The sequence below is a fragment of the Mesoplodon densirostris genome, chromosome 7 (genome assembly GCF_025265405.1).
Source record: "Mesoplodon densirostris isolate mMesDen1 chromosome 7, mMesDen1 primary haplotype, whole genome shotgun sequence".
In the NCBI taxonomy this organism is placed as follows: Eukaryota; Metazoa; Chordata; class Mammalia; order Artiodactyla; family Ziphiidae; genus Mesoplodon; species Mesoplodon densirostris.
In genome coordinates this window covers 67,136,320-67,155,106 of record NC_082667.1, presented here as the reverse complement: position 1 = coordinate 67,155,106, position 18,787 = coordinate 67,136,320, and the positions used below count along the sequence as shown (strand labels likewise).

Genomic DNA, 18,787 nt, shown 5'->3' with positions numbered 1-18,787 from the left:
TTCTGGTCCACCATCGACTTCCTTGGTAGCCTGAGACGCTGTCTTTTTTATTTCCGACCCCTCTTTTGGCAGCACCTGCTAACACTTTGGTGCTCTGGTTTTGTTCTGTTCTGTTTTGCTCCCTAAGATCCAGACATAGCTTTTCTTCTGGCTTTTCTTTTCTTCTTTTTTTTTTTTTTTTAACAGTTTGCAGCATGCTTTTTCCCACACATGAACATTTATTAAACATTTTAAGTATTATACACAATTTGCTTCTTTTACTTAGCAGTTTTGGGCGTTTTTCTGTCAGTACTTCACTCTTTTTAGCTGCTGCAGATGTTACATTTTATAGACATATTGGTTGGTATTTCTTATTAATCAACATTTGGGCTGTTTCCAAGTTTGAAAAAAAAAAGTTGCAACAAATACTCTTGGGTCCATTTCTTTGTTCAGGATTAATTTCTGGAAGTGGAAGTTCTGGGTCCAAACCCAGAATATTTTGAATTTTAATTGATATTGCTAACTTACACTCTAAAAAGTTGTACCAATTTATAAGGCAGAAAATGCTGTTTTTCTTTTTTTTGGATACTTAATCTAAATCTTCGCTAATGTGATGGGTAAAACATGTTTTAATTTTCATTTTTTAATTCTGTGAAGTTTAGTTTCTAACTTACTAATTTTGGTTTCTAGCAATATTCATTCTCAATTTATTACCTCTTTGAAGTTTTAATTTTAGCCATTATGCTTGATATTAGATTATTCTTTTTTCTAAAGAGCAGCCAGTTCTTGTTCTATCATTGTAACATCCCATGCAATCTCATTGAAGATCAGAAACAAAGTTTTTTAAGGTCTCAGACCTTCTCCTTTAACCACCGAAAAGGTAGTCTCATACCTGTCTCTTTACTATCCCTGTGGAATATCCTGGAGTTTTCAACTTATTGACTCCTGGTCTGAGTGAACAGAATTTTTTTAAGAAGTGTGATATAAAGTAATTCACAGTCCCTCTTTTTTTTTTCTTTAGTCGTACGCGGGCCTCTCACTGTTGTGGCCTCTCCCGTTGCGGAGCACAGGCTCCGGACGCGCAGGCTCAGCGGCCATGGCTCACGGGCCCAGCCGCTCTGCGGCATGTGGGATCTTCCTGGACCGGGGCACGAACCCGTGTCCCCTGCATCGGCAGGCAGACTCTCAACCACTGCGCCACCAGGGAAGCCCCACAGTCCCTCTTTTGATCTAATTTTAATAACTGAATGCTAGCTTTTCTGTTTATAATCCATTTCTGACGTTTGGACCCATCTGCCTAGCTCCTAGCTCTATAGGCTCTGGTTTCAGCTCATGCTACCAGGGGACTCTCCCACTTTGGGCTGCCTTGGTAGATGTTCTACCCTAGGCAGGTGCTGGTCACCTATTCTTGACTCTTGATGGGCATTCAGGCAGTTACAGCAAAGAAATGTTTCACAAATGGTATCTGATACAGTCTAGTTAAGATTAATGGGGAATAAAAGTACTTTGCTTAGAAATAATTATCCATAGATCTAAAGTCAACAAAAATCTCTACAACAAAAAATATGTAATTTTGGGGGGGGGCAGGAGGAGGCTTGAAATAGATCAGAAAACACTTTCACATTAATTGTTCTTTTCATTTACTTCAACTTTGTACTTAATGCGTTTCTCATCCTGGACATCAGAAGGAACACCTGGATATCTGGCAGAAGTTTGTATTTTTCCAAATCAATTTCTGGAAAAATTGTGTCACTTTCAAATTCCTGCATGATCCTTGTCACAAATAGTCTAAGATGGCCTGGCCTGCTCATGGCTTCCTTATGAACTGCGTCCCACTATCCAAACCATGTCCACTTTATTTGTTAATTCTGATTGCTCAATAAGTTTTAAGGCATCATCCAGACTTTTGGCAAGAAAATGAGCTCCCTGTGGAGGTTCCTTGAGTTCTCTACTGAGAACTATATTAATTGTGTCCTTTAAAGGTCGATCTTCTCTGGAATGGAGAACAGGTTTTCCTGCCCATAAGCACCAAATTCTGTTTGCCTTCTACTGAAGAGGTTGTGGTCAATCTTTGGAAATACCTGTATTCTTTCCTGAGCTGGGGCCAGGGCAGGTCCCTGTTCTTGCCTATGTCCGTGTTCTGGGACCCAGCAACAATGCAGTTTAGCGGATGAACCACGACAGCAGCAGAAAATACTTCCGAGCTAGCACGTCACACCAACACGGGGATTACCCACCAGCTTGGCATGAAATTTTTCTTCTTCCAGCGTTTGAAGAGAGTCTTTAATGATCAGTAAATAAACTGAAGTAGTTGAGATGGATCCATTAGTTCACTGGTGGGCAGCCAGGGGTCCCGGAACCCTTCTCAGGCTTCCCTGTGGACAGCTTCCCTCTGTGCTCCTAGCAATCCAACCTCACGACTGCTTGGTGTTTCCACTGTTGGAGCTGGGTCCTCCTGGGGCCTTCTGAGAGGTGAGCGTGAGGCTTCTCTGGCTCAGGCCTGTGTCTCTTCCTGTCTTGAAAGTGGATTTTCCTGTAGGAGGATGTGAGCAGTAAGATTGTGTCAGGACAGCTCTCTGGAGGGGTGGCCAGACCAAGAGACGGCTACTTGCTTCCTCCTCAGGAGAGGCCTCTGGGTTTAGCTCCAACCCTGGGCCTACATGGCAAGTTCCAGGAGGCCATGGTCTGAGCATCTCTCTCGGGGAGGTTTGTCCCCAGGACAAAAGGGAAGGGAGAAGAAGAGTGAGGCTCCACTGCTGACTTAGCCGCACTTCGGGGCAAGAGGAGCACGGTGGGTAGGAAGGCACCTTCCATCAGTCTGGAGCCCTTGAGAGGGAGCCTGGATGTCAGATGTGAGGGCAGAAGCACAAGCTCCAGATGGGTTTGTTATCAGCGCTGGGCCCTGCGCAGAGCCGATGCACAGTCCCCTTTTGTCAGATGATTGAATTCATTCATTCAGCATGAACTGAACACCTACTCCCTGCCGGGCACTCTCCTAGCCCAGGGAAAGAGCACAGAGCAAGACAGTTACGGCCCTGCCGCTGGGAAGCCTACATCCTGGGCTGAGTAAACAGGAAGGCTGAGGGCCTCCAGAGCTCTGACGGTGGGAGGGTGGGCGGATGTGGGGTACCCCTGCCAGCAAAGGAGTCCCCAGGTTCTTGGAATTTCTGTCCTGAGGGCTGGGGTAGGAGATCTGGCAGCGTTGTCCAGATGGGGATGATACCAAGAAATTAAAGAAGGCAACAGGAGGAGAAAGCAGGGGAGGTCTGAGCACCTACAGTGTGTAGTCTAGGGGCCAGGAAAGCACCTCTTCCATATGGTCAACTTTAATCCTCCCAGACACCCAATGAGGCCGTGGTCATCGTCACCATTTATAGATTTGCAGAAAGGCTGAGCAGCCTTCCTGAGGCACACATCTCGGAAGTGAGGATTCCCCCTCAGGTCAGCGGACACCATTCCATGAGCAGAAGGCAAGCTGTGTGAGGTCCCCAGAGGAGCCTCTCAGGCTCTGGGGCCTCAGGCTTGTTTTTTCCAGCATCAAGGTGTTTGCCTCAGGTGATGACACCCTGGCCTCTCCCGTCCTGCAGACTCGGGCCTCATGGAGCTGGTATTGGCCCAGCACGTTGGCTGGTGTCAAAAATAGGGGGACAGATGCCCCTGGGGGATCGGCTGAAATGGATGTGCATCTGGAAAAGCAGCTTCCTCACCCGGTGGCCTTCCCAGCCCCAGTGTGGCCCTGGGGGTGATGGCAGAGGGTGGCCTGCTTGCAGCACTGACCTTGTGCTCAGAGCCAGAACAGTCAAAGTGACAGAATGGGTTTGAATTCCATCTCCACTGCTTGCTTTTCGTGTAGCCCTGAGCTAGTCACCCAGACTCTCTAAGCCTTAACTTCATCATCAGCGAATCAAGGTTGACCACAACTACAGCACAAGGCTGTGATGAGAATGAGCACAAATAAGACTGGGAAAGCACTAGCAGTGTCTGGCATGCAGTAAATGCCAATAATCAGTAGCGCTTATGACTGAGGTTAATATATTATATCAGTATCAGATCATACTCCGCCGTGTATCTGGGGCTGGGCTGTAGCGCATGGTTTATTCTGGTGGCCCAGTCGTATTTCCCGAGGATGCATGGGGCATAGACCCTTACGGCAAAGAGAGACGTCAGGTTTTACAGCAGAGGATTCCAAACTTCCCTGTCATCAGAACCCCCGGGGGTCTTGTTATAGATTCAGCGTTGGGGGTTATAACCCCTCCCATTCCTTCCTCCTCCCCTCCCCAGAGATTCCCATTCATGGGTCTGGGGTAAGGTTTTGAATCTGCGTTTGTAACAAAATCCTCAGGTGACCCTGATGCAGGAAGTCCAAGAACTCGGTTTTGGGCAGCATTGCTTTAAAAGCTCTTTCTTCCAGCCCTGGCCAGCCTCGTGCCTGGCTCTCCTCCACGGCTGGGCTATTTCTGACTAATCAGTAGGAGCTGTCACCTCAAATCATGCTCCTCTTCCCTGGGCAGCCCTGGAGATGCACATGGACAAATCCTTTCTCTTCAGCTTTCTGTCTAGACACCATGCAGACCTACAAAATGTTTTCCCCTTCAAAACGTGATCACCTGTCTCTGGGTGACCACAATTTCTAAACTCTCTCCTAAGAAACATGGTTAGAGAAGGGATTTTTTTTCTCTGACTTGGCAATCCATTTAAAAAGTGTTATAAATGTATAATGATATATCTGCCTTTGTTTGTGTATGGAATGATCCCTAGCAAATGCAGACTGGGGTAGCACAGTGGTTAAACATACAGACTGTGGCACTGGACTGTCTGGGTTTGAATCACAGTTCTGCCCCTTACTAGCTGTGTGACCTTGGGCAAGTTATACAACCTCTCTGTCCTCAGTTTCCTTATTTTTGGAATAGGACTAATAGTAGCACCTATTCCCCCAGAGTCGTTAGAACGATTGGCTGAGTTAATATTGATGAAGCACTTACAACAATGCCTGACCCATAGCGAGCCTTCACTGTAGAGAGTGAATGTAACTGCATGAGACGACCTGGGAGATCCAGGGGGCATGGGCTTCGCATGCATTCCAGGAAAGTAAAGAAGTTTAGGTAATGATGCTGACTGGCTTTGGCCAAGCCCTGTTCTTTCCTGACACACAGTTCTGCCTTGAAGGAATTGAACAAGCCACAGTGGTGGTGAAAGAAGCCCTGTGTGTGACCACCATGTATGAAGCAAAACATCGTTTTGCTGAACCCCCTTAGCAAACTCTGTAAAGCCTTGTCTTTGGAGAATCTCTCTAGCTGTGATCCATCTAAGTGGCATGCAGGGAACCAGGGGACTTTTCCCTTTGTCTCTATCTTCCTTTCCAAGGTTTGGAATTGCTGAAGGTCTTGGCTGGTTTTCTCGACAAAAGAGCTATAGAGGAAGAACCTGATGTAGGGAAGGCAGGAATTAGCAGAGACCAGAACATCAGTGTCCAATCAGGTCTTGAGTGATGATGGAAGACAAAGGAAGGGAAGCTGTGCTCCCCTTCCTCTTCTCCCCGCCCTGCCAGGTTAGCCTGCCTTGCCTCCCTTGGGAGGTGGGACAGCAACGTGGCTTAGCACTGGGCCTTGGGGCAGACCCTGCTGGACAGCCTGGCCTGGTACCTAGTGTTGTTACGATCTTGGGAACTTTGCTAACCGGTCTGATTGTCTTCGGTAAAATAAAGGTGAGAGCAGTACCTGTGTCACTGAGTTGTTGGGTCAAGTTCAACAAGGTAATATATATAAAGTGCCTGGAACTCCATAAATGAAGCCTTTTCTTATTCTTATTGCTGGGCGGTCTTTTCCATGGGCCCAGTCTAGCCCAAGGTCTTGATAATTCAGGTCTTTCCCTGTACAGACTCCTTCAAAGAATAGTCCAGAATAGTTGGAGAGGGAATGGAGATTGAAAGACCAGCTTGCTTGGACCAACCCATGAGTTTCTGTGTATGTGTTTGGACAGGATGTGGGTGAGGGGCTTGGAGCTCCTTGGGGAGGGACTATACTCTCCACATGGTAAAGGCCTTCCTGGTGATTTCATGTGACGCTTCTGGGCACTCCAGAAGCAGTTGCAGGAAGTGAGGGAATGGGCAGAAACGCATGTTTCTGAGTGAGCAGGGAGCAGGGCAGAGCCCAGCATGGTACATGGTCCCCAGGGTAGAAACAGAGTGAAGAAGTGGGCCAGGCAGGAAATGCACTCACGGGTCAGGTTGGGTGGGCCTGGGTCACCGAGGTGGCAGAAGAGGTCTGGAACACATCTGCCAGTAGGCAGTACCCGCACTTCCAAGGAGGAAGTAACTGCGTACCAGTTGGCCAGGCGGACCTCGCAGGACCTTCTGTGGGAGCTCAGAAGGTCCGGCCAGTGGCAGCTGGGCCTAGCCATCCGGCTGGGGCAGAGCAGGGGTCTGCTCCCTGAGGAGTTGCACTGGCTCAGGGCCCAGCCCTGGAAATTGGGGCCCAGGGGAACAAGGGGTCAGCCCTAGGACATCGGAACTTGGCCCCGTAGGACAACAGAGGCAACACAGAAAAAAATGGCTCAGGAGACTGCCCCCAGAGCTTTGCCATATGCCAACAATCACATTATTTCAAATGAATTTTCACATCAACCCAACGAAGAAAGTATTGTTGTCATCATATTACCGATGAGTAAACTGAGGCTCCTTTAAGTTCACTGACTCGCCCAGTGTTCCAGAGCTGCTCTGTGGCAGAACCAGGAGTGCCCAGGTCTGCCCGCTCAGAATCTCATGCTTTTATCCAGGTACCAGAGTGCCCAAGTCTCCAGCTGCTGGGGCCAGGGTCTGCCTCACCAACAGAATTCTTCACACATTCTTTTGTGTTATATAGAAAGCACCGGGCTGTGGGCTGAGAGCCACAGTGATGCTCTCTGGGACTTTGGAAGGGACCTGGTGGAGTGCCTCATCCAATCTCCTCTATTTAAAGATGAGGAAATGGAGGTTCAGAGAAGTTAACAGCCTTGCCTGGGGTCCCTCAGAAGACAATGGCAAAGCCAGGACCCGAACCAGGCCTGCTGGCTCCCCACCCCATGTTGTTTCCACTGCATTGAGCTGTTTTCCTCCCACACTGAAGAAGATTCTGGCAGACTCATTATGTGGCCCTGCTGCATAAGGAGCATCAACAGAATCAAACATTTAAAGGCCACCAGCATATCTCCCTGGATAGGTGGCAGGAGCAATCTGTCTGCAGTTGCATTTGTAAGCACAGCATGGAGAACTCATCAAGAAGCCTGCAAGGATTGCACAGGTTCTATTTGTCTACTAATTAAAACAAGGGGGCTTCCCTGATGGCGCAGTGGTTGGGAGTCCACCTGCCGGTGCAGGGGACACGGGTTCGTGCCCCGGTCCGGGAGAATCCCACATGCTGCGGAGCAGCTGGGCCTGTGAGCCATGGCCGCTGGGCCTGCGCGTCTGGAGCCTGTGCTCTGCAACGGGAGAGGCCGCAACAGTGAGAGGCCCGCGTACCGCAAAAAACAAACAAACAAAAAAAAAAAACAAGGGAAATGCCAGGGGGAAAGAAGATGGATTGGGGAAAAGATGGAAGTTTTCAAGTCATACGGAATGGCAGTAGGATGACAATTGCACGTCTTGGGCAGGGATAGTTCTGCACCTCGTTGGGCGTGTGGGTGCCTTTGACTCGGCCACCACGTTCTCATCTGTCTTCCTGTCTGGCTGAGCATCTTGAGGACAACACTGTGTCATCTTTACCTTTGCATCAGCGGCACCCAGCACCGGGTCTGGCATGGAGTAGATATTCCGCAAATGTTTGTTGAATGACTGACTAAATGAATGATTGAAAACCATTACTAAGGGTAAGGGTGAGACCAAATGGCTGGTCAGAGCTGTCCTTTCATATTACACCTGCCATGGGCTCAGTGCCTCCAGATTTGCCTTGCAGAGGGCCCTGGGAGATCCCATGGTCATCCTCTGCCTCTTTGAATATTGGCCTCCCTTGGGAGCCATTACCTTGGTGTTAGGGATCACCACTGGGGTTTGTTAGGGTTGACTAGCTGTGGCCAGGGGCCCGAACCAACTGGCTATAGTCAAAGGCCTGGATGCCAGGGTCAGGTTGCCCCAGTTTGCGTCTCGGCTTCATCACGTTCCAGCTGTGTGACCTTGGGCAAGCTGCTTGACCTCTCTAAGCCTGTTTCCTTATCTGTAAAATAGGGGTCATAGCATGGGGAATGATGAGGATTGAATGAGACAACGTACAGTGCTGGCACCTAGTAAGGGCTCAATCCATGTTAGGTCTTTGTACTGTCATGTCCTGAGGGGCCTGGGAGCATGGCTGCTCCCTCTTCCAGGTCGGGGGTAAGCAAGCCCTGGCTGTGGGCCCACCTTGCCTTTGTTTAGGAGCACAAAGGAGAGCAGGAGATAATGAGGCAGAGAGGAGAGGAGTCTATTAGAAGTGGCAGCAGGAGAAGCTATCGGATATATAGACATGCGCCCGGGCAAACCTGGGATTGGATAACATTTCCATTCTGTTTCCATCATCCATAACTTAGTTATTTAAAGTGCCGGAAAAAAAGCCAGAATATGCTGTCCTGTTTGTACAAATGAGGTTTATAAATAGCTGTTGTGGAGAGCTGGCATTGCGGAGAGATCAGGGTGCCCACAGTGAGCCCTGACTCAGTTCCGTGGGGGCCGGCTCTGCCGATCTGGAGATGTTCCGTGTCTGTCTCTGAGCCACTGTCACCTCCCTCCCAGTGGCTCCTTAGGGAGACCTACATGCTTCTACTTTGGGGATAAGGAGCACTGTGGCATTTGAATGGGATTGGACGGCATTGGCATCATTGGGTGTGGCGAAGATGGCAGGATTTGGAACAGGGCAGACCTGGGTTTGAATCCCATTCCATCACTTGCCAGCTGTGTGACTGCTGGCAAATTGGCCTAGCCTCAGTTTTTCCTCTAGTCACTATATATCACACTTTAGGGTTGCTGTGAAGATGGAGCTTCTTCCTGCGGGCAGCTCAGCAGCAGCTCTTGCTAGTTTTGGCAAGATAGGCAGGTACTTCTGAGGCCAGACAACCGCAAGATTTTTAGGGGCCTAGAAGTTAACTAATGGCTGGGGAGTAGCAGGGGTAGACAAGGGACCAGGATGACATCTGGTCACTCTGATGGAGCAGGTGTTCCCAGGCCCCACTTTGGCCCTTGAACAGATCCCAAACTTTGAGCCATCTGACCTTCAGAGGATGTCTAGTTATCATTATTATTATAATTATTAAACATCCTCATTGCTGTCTACTTAGTTACCTGGCATTTCAGTTTCTATCTGTGACATAGACTGTCTGCAAATTATCTGCCGTTGAGTTCCCACCCCAGCCTTGCTCAGAGGGTAGGCTGAGGGATGTGTTAGCAGCTCAATTCTCCGGATGCTCTGATTCTCAACCATGTATCTGACCATCAGAAAGCCCTTGTCTGGCAACTTACCAACACCCTGGCTTTGACTAAGGACCAGCCTCGAAGCAGCTCCGGGGAAGCCCTGGTGTTTTCTGTAGGACTGCAGCCACCGACACCATCTGTGTGTTGTTCAAGATGACCTGAGCTCAGGCCTTGAGCAGGTTGGCCCTCTCCAGGACTGTGAGCGTTCTCTTTGGACTTAAGCATGCCACTGGATTTCCTTCTCAGATTCAGTTCAGTTTTACAAACATTGATTGAGCACCTACTATTTGGCTGTAACTATGGTCCTGATGGGGGGACAACAAAACAGCACGGTGGGCTGGGATGGGGCAGGGCCTGCACTCACCTGCGGTTGAATGATTCTCCACTGCTCGTTAGCTGTGTGGTTTTTGAATTGTTACCCCTGACCTTTGAGCCCTGGCTTCCCACTTGTAAAATGAGACTGATTATCTGCATGGTCTTTAGAATAGAGAAATGGCTCCATAGCAGGTATTCAATGCATGATGGTCAGCTTTTTCTTCTGCTCCTCTCTCCTTTCGTCTCCCTTCCTCCTTCCTGCTGTCTCCCACTCCCCCTTCTTTCCTTGCGCTCAAGGAGTTTACCGTCGAGTAGGGTCAGGCAGAGACCTGGACTAAACATTTCAAAACGGCCTCAGGATGGGAGTAGGTACAGGGAGTTCTGGGATACAGAGATGGACGCCCACAGATGGTTTCCTTCTGTCAGCCTTGGAAGTTCAGGGAAAAGCTGAGTCATGTGCATGTGTCGGGATGCACGCACAGGGCTGAACGTGTATATAGCCTGCCTGTACCCACACTCACACACACACGTGCATCATATAGACATGTACTTTCATACCAATCAGAAGGGAACTGGCACAAATCACGACTTCCCCATTGTTTCACATAGAGAGGCCTTAACGAAGAGGTAAGGATGGAGTTAAAGGTCAAGAATGGTGCGGTGTCTAGAGACTCAAAATGCGAGGAAGCTCTGCCACACCTAGGGCTGGTGGAACAAGGGAAGAAATAATGTTACCAAGGTAGGAGAGAGCCTGAGTCTTGGAAGTGATGCAGCCTGGCAGGAGCGATAGTCACAGAAGGACATGGCTACTGCCAGAGATGGGTCCCCCCACCATTCTCCTCTTAGGCTCTGATTTTCTGCCGTGCCTCCCACTGGCTGAGCCCTACCAAGGGAGGCTGGGTGATGCTATAGGCAGCAGCCTCCTTCCAGGGAACAGAGCCTGGCAGGGAAGAGCGAAGAGTGGACTCTTGAGAGGGTGCAAATGGAGAGTGAGCAGCAGGGATATGCGTGCAGGGTGGATGCTCCTGTACAGGCACGCACAGGCCAGCCAGAGCTTCTTCCTGCAGGGCAGGAGGGGTGAGGGGGCAGGAGGGGGGCTGGGCAGGCATGGTGCAGCTGGATGATTCCCAAGCCCCTCCCACATGTTGCTGGGAAGGGCTCTGAGAGGCCCCTGGATGGGGCTTTCTGCAGGATTTTCTCAAAGCCCATACGCCGTAATGCCTCAGTTGTTTATTAGAAACCACGATTGGCTTCCAGCCTCCCTAGTCTTTGCTGAAGGCAGCAGTGGGTTTGTACATATTTGAGATAAATCTATGTGTAGTGTTTTCTCTTTCTGCCCCAGTGCCTGTGTTCAGGAGGCGTGAGAGGTACAGCGATGGCCCTGGGCAAGGGCTGCAGCTGGCTGGAGTCACGTCCTCAGAGCGTGCCCAGCTCGGAGTGGACATGGGCATCATGTGCCATCCTCTGTGAGTGACTTGGCCACGCCCTCACCTCCTCGAGGCCCCAGAGGCCCTCTTAGGCTCCCGCCCCTCGGCTTCCCATCCCCGGCTCTGCCCCCTCCAACTCTGCTTCATCTCCTCAGGTCTTTCCCAGGAACTGGGAGTTGGCAGCCCCAGGCTGAGCTTCCAGTCAGCACCCAGCAATGTTGGGTGATGCAACGTTGATTGCAATGTTGTTTGCAGTGTTGATTGACAAGAGCGTGTGCGTGCTCTCTGCAGGCTGGCACAACTGACCAGTGTGGCCTTGGGTTGTGAACTCTGAAGGACCCCACAGGTGATTTAGTCCAGGTGGTGGGCAGCAGAGAACGGTGGTCGGGACCTCTGTCTCAAATCCTAGCTCCGTGCGGCCTGTGAGAGCTTCACAACTAAATGGTCAATGGGCTGCCACTACTTTTTTTTTCTTTTTTTTTTTGCGGTACGCGGGCCTCTCACTGTCGTGGCCTCTCCCGTTGCGGAGCACAGGCTCCGGATGCGCAGGCTCAGCGGCCATGGCTCACGGGCCCAGCCGCTCCGCGGCATGTGGGATCTTCCCGGACCGGGGCACGAACCCGTGTCCCCTGCATTGGCAGGTGGACTCTCAACCACTGCGCCACCAGGGAAGCCCCTGCCACTCCTCTTCCTCAGTAAGATGCCTGCAGCACAATTTTTTTGAGCAGGTTGTCTTCCAGAAGGGTAAACTGAAAAGGCACCCCGGATAGCAAAGCTTATGGGCCTGTCTTGCCCATTTGCACATTGAGTATGTCTGTTCAGAGTGCTGTTTGGTTTTGGGTTCAGTTGATATTGCCCTGATATTGCTGAGAGAGTCCACACCTTGAAGGCATCTCCTGGTGGCAGAAATAGGGCCGCCCCGGCAGCAGCAGCCGAGAGAAAGGGTCTATCTTCGTGTTACCTGCGGAGGGAGGGCGTTTGTCCATTTCCTTTAAAAATTGCCTTAAGTAATTGAGCAGATATGAAGGTGGCAGGGAGCTAGTTCCCGGCCCTGCCCATTTTAGGGCTGGAATTTGACCTCTCCAGGCTTCTCCTGTAACAGGGAAGAGCCAAATCTGACTACATGTTGGATCTGTTTCTTTTGCTTTAACCTTTGCTTCCCATTGCTTTTGTTCACTAAAAGGATACTGTCTATACATAATGGCCTGCCTTGGGGAACCCTGCCCCCTGCCTGAATGTTAAACCAAAATGCCTTTGATCAGGGAAACATCCAGACCCTGTCCACCTGTGGATGGCTGCAAGACAGAAGAAATTAACACATCCCCTCCCCGAGGCTGGCCATTCCAGGGGATATTTGCAAAACGTATGGCCTTCTTACTTTACTTCCTCATTTCCTCCCCCTCTCTGTGCTATAAAAGAAACTGGCATGCAAACCCCGATAAGATGGTTATTTTGAGACTTTAGTCTGCCATCTTCTCAGTCTGCCGGCTTTCCAAATAAAGTCGTATCCCTTGCCTCAGCACCTTGTCTTCGATTTATTGGCCTGTGGTGCCTGCAAGCAGAGCGAGCTTGAACTCTGTAATGTTCCTCTCTGGCTGGCCTGGCCTTTCTGTGAGGGGCTTTGCATGTGAATGAGTCTGCCCCCGGGAGGAGGGGGGAGTTCCTGACAAATGAGGAAGGCCTGGGCTCCAGGAAAAGCTGCTCATGTGGGATTTAAGTAGATCTGTGGGACTGGAGCCATCTCCCAGCTGCCCTGCCCAAGAGTCCTGCAGTGCCAGGGACTGGACTCAGAGGACCTTCTGGAAGATGCAGGCATGTTTCTGTAGAAAAATCCATACTGAGTGTGAAAACCAAGGAGAGCTACACAGGCATACACACTCATACACAGGCACACACCTATAAACAGTCTCTCATACATACACACGCTCACAGACACGTGCAGTTGGTGTTTGGTCAGAACAGGTAAACCTGTTAGAGGAGATTGCTGACCGCATCTGTAGCACCCAGCTTAATCCCCTTCTGGATAAGTTAGATTGATTTGCTCAGCACAGAGTGAAGACAGAGCTGGTGACTCTGTGCCATGGGTACCCAGCCAGTTCTGGGACACCACATCCTGGTGCCAGGACCCCCTGGATCACAGAGATACAAAGAGAGAGGGCAGGGATGAACTCCTTCCAGCGCTGCAAGGTCCCCCAGGAATCCCAGGCTGGCATGACTCATTAGCGCCTGGGTGGGACGCATGTCCCACACATCAAATCGCACCCCTCCATGAGCCCATGCCTGGCCAATCTCGTCCCCTGAAGGACTGGCACCTGTGGACTTTGGGACTAGACTATGCAAGCTGGAGTTTGCATGCTATGGTCAAATTCATCCTCCCTCCACTCCTGGTTGTTCTTCCATCCCTAGAGGAGGCACTTTGCTAGGGAGGCAGGGTAGAGGGTGCTGAGAACACAGCTCTTTAGTAAGATGGAATCATATTTGCATCTAGGCCAGCTGTGTGACTGGCTAAAGCCCTGAACCTTGTTTCTCTGTCTACAAAGTGAGGATATTTGAGCCCAACTCTTAGGCCTGCTGTGAGGCTTAAATAAATTTTCTATGAAAAGCCACCAGCAGTGTGACTAGCATACAATAATAGGTGCTCAGTAAATGGGGAGCTCCCATCTCCTGTCTTTGTTTTATATTCTCCTGGCCAACCTACATGAGAGAACTAGACCCATTCAGACTCAGGTAACTCTCCATGCAGCCCGTGCTGGCCCAGCCAGCTCTGATGACAAGGGGCCAGGGTTCTGGCCTGCTCCTTTTTGATATGGTTTATCGGTCAGAAAACCAGAACCACCACAGGGTGTGTGTGTGTGTGTGTGTGTGTGTAATAAAGAGATTTATTCTAAGGAATTGGCTCACATGCTTATGGAGGCTGAGAAACCCCCAAATCTACAGTCAGCAAGCTGGAGAGCTGCTGGTATAGTTCCAGTTCCAAAGCCAGTAACTCCTGTCCCAAGAAGAGCCAATGTTTCAGTCCCAGTCTGAAAGCAAGAAAAGACTGATATCCCAGTTCAAACAGTAATGCAGGAGGAGTTTCCTATAACTTGTGGAGGGTCAGCTTTTTTGCTCTATTCAGGCCTTCAACTGATTGGATGAGACCCACCCACATAGAAGAGGACAATCCGTTTTACTCAGTTTGCCAAATTCCATATTAATCTTATCCAGGAACACTCTCACAGACACACCCAGAATAATGTTTGATTAAATATCTGGACACTCTATGGCCCAGTCATGGCCCCACAAAATTTAGCATCACACCTAGTATCTGGTGACCTCATGCATCAGTGGGTGTCCTGGCACAGCATGGGGATAGGCACCAGTCTTAGGACCTCCAGGAGCTTTTGGTCACCCCTGTAATAAAGCAGAGGTTGTCCTCTGCAGTAGCTGAAGAGCACATCTTGGGTGGGCCCATCAGCTATTCAGCCATGGAGATAGCAAGGTGTCTTGACCAAGACCCATATCAGCCCTGTGGGCCTCGCTTGGTAGCAGAAATGTCAAAGCTTTGCCCATCAGCTTGTGTAAAATAACTCTCATTATCTTCTTCTCCCTTACCCCCTGGGTTTAACAAAAGTCTTTGCCCTGTGGTCTGTACCACAAACCTGGGTATTATATTTGAAGCCCCCATACTGTTCCTCCCCTACATCCTGATTGCTTTCAAGTCCTGCCAGTTTCTCTCTCCTTAATGCTTCCTTCTCAGATCCATTACTTTTTCCCCCCACTGCCATCACCCGGGCCCTACCTGGCATCATCTCTTGCTGCTTTCCTGCACCTTCTTCCCCAGTGGTTTTCTTGCCCTCAGTCTTGTCCCACAGAGCCTGTCATCCACACTGTTGCCAGAGGAGCTCTCTAAAATAAGAGATCCAACCACATCATTCCCTCGTTAATCATCTTATCAGCTTCTCACTATTAGTGTTTGTAAGCTGATGTTCTAAGAGCCAAATTCAGCTCACACTTACCAAAAAAAAAAAAAGAATTTGAATACTTTTACATACTGAAGGGTGTGTACCTTCCAGTTTGCCACCGTCCTCACCACCCCTTATTGTCTCACACCTGCTCACTTTCCTCCTTTGTTACTTGTCCAGTCCCTGGAGTCAGAAGCCCAAATGCTTGAGCATGAAATTTGAGTCCCTTCACAATTTGGCCTTGGCTAACCTTCCCAGATTTATTTTTAGTCAATTCTACCTAAGTACCATGTGCCTTAGCCGTCCTGTTCTGTACCTTTCCCCAAATACACAGTATAGCTGACCCTTGAACAACAGGTTAATCCACCTGTAATTTATAGATAACCCTTCTATCTGTGGTCTGTCACATCCACAGATTCAACCAACTATGGATCGTGTAGTACTGTAGCATTTACTGTGGAAAACTATCCAGGTATAAGTAGACCTGCACAGTTCAAACTCTCATTGTTCAAGGGCCAGCTGTAGTCTTCCTCATTTCCATGGCTTCATCCATGTTGTTCAGTTTGCTTGGGTGGCCTTCCTCTCTTTGAACCCCTGGCTAGTCGCTAATTATCCTGTAACACTCTATTCATATGACACTTACTCTTTATAGGCTTTCCATAACATTCTCTAAGTCTCAGTTTCCTCCTCTGTAAAATAGGGGTAATCATAGGATCTACCAGATGGGGTTGTCATGAAGATTTAATGAAATAACCCAGATAAAGTGCTTAGCACCATGTCCAGCATGTAGAAAGTGCCCAAGAAATACTCAGCCACCTGCCTGCCTGGCATCTAGAGATGTCAGTGTTTTGGGCCGGGACAACTATAGGGACTCTTCTGTCTGTCTTCGGCCAGGGTGCCTGAGTTTGACAGGCTTTTACCACTCACAATTAAAGCAAGTAGATAGTAATTAGTGTCCATCAGGCAGTAAATAGGAGACAGCCTATTACAGACGCCTGGCTTGATGGGGTCATGCAAGATTGGCGGTGGGGGGGATTTGTTAGGCCCAGAAAACTCTGCTTGAGAAAGCAAAACAGAGAAAATGAAACCTGGTTTTATAAATACATTTAGACTTAAGATTTTTTTTAAATGTGTATATATATATACATACATACATATATATATATATACATACATATATATATATATACATACATATATATATATACACATACATATATATATACATACATACATACATATATATATATATATATATATATATAATCTTGAAGGAGTTTAAATATTTCATTGCTCATGGCCTGGTACCTCTCATTGGTAAACTGCAGTAATGGTGGCAGTGCTTGTGGGCTTCTGTTTACAGTTCCATTGAATGAAACTCATGTGGACATTTACTTAGGAGAAATCTGTTAATTGCAGAACCACATAAGGATAATAATTATTGTCCCTTTTTCATCCTGGAATGACTTGCCTACATCAGACCAGAGATTTGCAAGGCAAACAAATGATCTGCAGGCATAGCAAGAAACCCCTGCCCCCCTCCAGCCCAGCAGCAGACCAGTAAGGGACATTTGATCTGAAAATGCCTCAGAGAGTGAAATACAGGTTCTGTGCTAGGTTTTCTTTTTCTTTATTCAGAGAAAAGCCACAGTGGAAGCAGAAGCAGATGATTCTTCTTCCATCCTTAGTCTAGGGGTTCCATCCTTAGTCTTAGCCCTGGAATGCTGTTCTCTTCCCCTCTTCCAACAATCTGTTGGTTTAGTGAACACCTAGTGGCCTTAATGCAAATGTCAACACTATCTCTGGAGCTTTTTCCAAACCCTTCCTCGACTCCAAGCAGGTGGGAATTTCTTCCATCTCTTCCAGCTACCAACCAGATAGATACCTCCATGGATTTGTCCCAGAGACAGCTCACATGTGCTGTGTTCAATGCCAAATCATCAGCTTTTCCCATGCCTTCTCCCCTTTCTGCTTCTCCCATATCCATGAATAACTCCACCCTCCATTCAGTGATTAAATCCATGCCATCACATTCTGTGCCATCTCTCGATCTTTCCTGCCTCATCTCTCATCCAACTAAGTCTTACTGATGAACTCTGAAATGCTTTGTGAACTTTTTTGTTCTCAACATCACTGTTCCAGTTCGGGAACTGTCTTTTTTTTCTTTTTTTCTTTTTTTTGTGGTACGCGGGCCTCTCACTGTTGTGGCCTCTCCCGTTGCGGAGCACAGGCTCCGGACGCGCAGGATCAGCGGCCATGGCTCACGGGCCCAGCCTCTCCACGACATGTGGGATCCTCCCGGACTGGGGCACGAACCTGTGTCCCCTGCATCGGCAGGCGGACTCTCAACCACCGCGCCACCAGGGAAGCCCTGGGAACTGGTTTTGATCTAACAGTCTTCTTATTCACTGTGTTCTCTGCTTCTCACTCATCCTCCACTCTGCCAATTCTAGGGTGATATTTCTAAAATATAGATTTGCTGCAAACTTTTGATCATTCCCGTTGTCTTGAGTATGAGGTTGAAACCTGTTGGCACGGCATTCTAGGGCATTTGAAATCTGCTTCTCTATTTGGCTGTTTTTCCCACCACTCCTCCTCCTCAACTGCCTATACTCCGGCAACACCAGAATTTATTCTTGCATACATATATATTTTTTCTTGTATCTCTGAATTTTCCTACTTGCATGGAATTCCCTCCTCTCTCCTCTGCTAACATTGGCCTTTACCTTCAAGATCCAGTTCAAGTTTCACATCCCTTAGGAAGCCTTCTTGGAAGCCCCAGGCAGAATCTCTGTCTTCTTTCCTAGTGCTCCCTAGGGATTGTGTTTATGCCTCCTTTGAAACATTTCCACTCTCTGTGCCAGCTATGACGTGAGCATGTCACAGAGAGGTGCCATGAACGCAGGGACTGGGCCCTATTTATTTGTGTATTCCCTTTGTTTAGTAGGCAGTGGTGTGGGTGATTCTCAGTATACATGTATCAGACTGTTTTGTTATAGCAAACAACCCCCCACCCCGATCAATGACTTATAACAAGTAACATTTATTTCTTGCTCTTATTAATGTTGGAGGCTGTGTGGGTCAACTGTGGTGGCTATAGGGCTCTGCTAAATTCTTCCCATTCTGAGGCAGAGGCTGGAGGAACAACCTCCGTTTGGGACATGCCATTTTCCTGGAAGAGGGAAAAAAAAGCAAGTCTTCCATGCGATCGCTCCCAGAGCTTCTGCTAGGGCAGAGTTTATATCATATCCCGTTGGTCAAAGCCAGTTACTGTTCAAACCCAGTGTCAGTGGAGAAGTTTTCTCCCATAGGATGGAAGAGGCACTGCAAGGCAAAGGCAATTAATAACAATGTTTAATATTTGTATACAGACGATGGGCTAATAAATGGGAATTATAATACACTCCACTGCAATGTGCTTGTCAAATTAAATGGACCCAAGCTACTGAAAAGAACCTTACAGAATTCATTGTCCAATTTCCTCATATGTTGGACATTTGTCATTTTGGACTACCCAGCTTCTGAACTCACTTCGTATGTTTGAGGAATTCCCTACTTTTGAGTCTTGGTGGGAACAGAGACCGATCAGGGCAGCCTCCTACAAAAGAAGTGATTTCCTGGCCTCCCTTGATCTAGGCCCAGGCCCATGGCTTGGCTTACATCATTAAGATGTGCCTTCCCAGGCTTTGAGTCAAGAGCTGGTGGCTGGC

General features: G+C 48.6%; 1 protein-coding gene and 1 pseudogene across 5 annotated transcripts in view; one reads left to right on the top strand and one right to left on the bottom strand.

Annotated features, from left to right (window-relative positions):
• Positions 1-18,787, top strand: part of GALNT18 (polypeptide N-acetylgalactosaminyltransferase 18) — a 346,555-nt gene that overhangs the window by 76,800 nt on the left and 250,968 nt on the right. The window lies entirely within an intron of this gene.
• LOC132493212 (dihydrofolate reductase-like) lies at positions 1,603-10,815 on the bottom strand (annotated as a pseudogene).